Genomic DNA, 2,101 nt, shown 5'->3' with positions numbered 1-2,101 from the left:
AGCCCCAAAAAATAAAGTCCCGCACCGTTTCCATTGTTTCCCCATCTATTTGCCATGAAGTGATGGGGCCGGATGCCATGATCTTAGTTTTCTGAATGTTGAGCTTTAAGCCAAATTTTTCATTCTCCTCTTTCACTTTCATCAAGAAGCTCTTTAGTTCTTCACTTTCTGCCATAAGGGTGGTGTCATTTGCATATCTGAGGTTATTGATGTTTCTCCTGGCAATCTTGATTCCAGCTTGTGCTTCTTCCAGCCTGGCATTTCACGTTATGTACTCTGCATATAAGTTAAATAAGCAGGGTGACAATATACAGCCTTGATGTATTCCTTACCTGATTTGGAACCAGTCTGTTGTTCTATGTCCAGTTCTAACTGTTGCTTCTTGACCTACATCCAGATTTCTCAGGAGGCAAGTCAGGAATACCGGTGGTCTGGTATTCCCATCTCTTTCAGAATTTTCCACAGTTTGTTGTGATCCACACAGTCAAAGGCTTTGGCGTAGTCAATAAGGCAGAAGTAGATGTTTTTCTCGAACTCTCTTGCTTTATTGATGATCCAGAGGATGTTGACAATTTGATCTCTGATTCCTCTGCCTTTTCTAAATCCAGCTTGAACATCTGGAAGTTCATGGTTCATGTACTGTTGAAGCCTGGCTTGGAGAATTTTGAGCATTACTGTGCTAGTGTGTGAGATGAGTGCAATTGTGCAGTAGTTTGAACATTCTTTGGCATTGCCTTTCTTTGGGATTGGAACGAAAACTGACCTTTTCCAGTCCTGTGGCCACTGCTGAGTTTTCCATATTTGCTGGTATATTGAGTGCAGCACTTTCAGAGCATCATCTTTCAGGATTTGAAATAGCTCAACTGGAATTCCATCACCTCCACTAGCTTTGCTCATAGTGATGCTTCCTAAGGTTAATTATCCTCACTTATGTAGCAGTCACTCCAATGGAGAGTGTGACTCTATCCTGAGATGCTGTTTTAATTAGTTAATTAACAAAACATATATTTACAGACTGCATTCCATGTGCTTGACACTAGGAACTCAGAGGTAAATAAGAGTAAGGAAGATCGGTACATATCTGGCTACATGTACTAAAAGCAATAATACAGCATATGTAAACAGAAAAAGGTGGAGAAGGCAACGGCACCCCACTCCAGTACTCTTGCCTGGAAAATCCCATGGACGAAGGAGCCTAGTAGGCTGCAGTCCATGGGGTCGCTAGAGTTGGACACGACTGAGCGACTTCACTTCCACTTTTCACTTTCATGCATTGGAGAAGGAAATGGCAACCCACTCAGTGTTCTTGCCTGGAGAATCCCAGGGACGGGAGAGCCTGGTGGGCTGCCGTCTATGGGGTCGCACAGAGTCGGACATGACTGAAGTGACTTAGCAGAGAGAGGCAGAAAAAGAACCTTATTTTATTACACAAGTGGATACGGGACACATGAGAAAGACACTTTATGCCCCCTCCTACGGCACTCTCATTTACCTTGTTACCTCAGTTTCAGGTTACAGTAATTTATTCAAATAGGAAACCACAGTCTGGCCAATACATTAATGTAACGTCAAGGATGGAAAATGCTCATCTTTCATATTCTTGTTCTTTGTTTTGGGTTGTTTTGGTTTGGGGTTGTGTGTGTGTGGTGTGTGTGGTTTTCTTGCTTTTGTTTTGCTTTTTTCTTTTTTGGCATCTTTCATAGCTCTTCTTGGAAATCATTTATTACTCCTTGACTTGAAGCTTATGAGCTGTTTTCTGTTGGTCATTTCTGACTGATGCAGGCTCACAGTCTTCTCCAAACAGCTGTTCATTGGCTTCCATTTGTATGTGTCCATCCCACACTTTCCATCCCCAGCTCCCAAGTTCACAGACTGTTGTTACATATGTAAGAATTCAGTGGACAAAAATTAAAAAAAATAGAATTCCAACAGATTAGTAGAGTATACCAATTGGTAGAGTGTGCCAATTGGTAGATTATAGATTGTTATGGGGCACACTAGCAGGTCATAAACCTTAACGAGCATAGGAATCACTGCTGCTGCTGCTGCTGCTGCTGCTGCTGCTAAGTCACTTCAGTCGTGTCCGACTCTGTGTGACCCC

Source organism: Bison bison, unplaced genomic scaffold (assembly GCF_000754665.1).
Source record: "Bison bison bison isolate TAMUID 2011002044 unplaced genomic scaffold, Bison_UMD1.0 scf7180017864168, whole genome shotgun sequence".
Classification (NCBI taxonomy): domain Eukaryota; kingdom Metazoa; phylum Chordata; class Mammalia; order Artiodactyla; family Bovidae; genus Bison; species Bison bison.
This window is presented reverse-complemented; position numbering follows the sequence as displayed.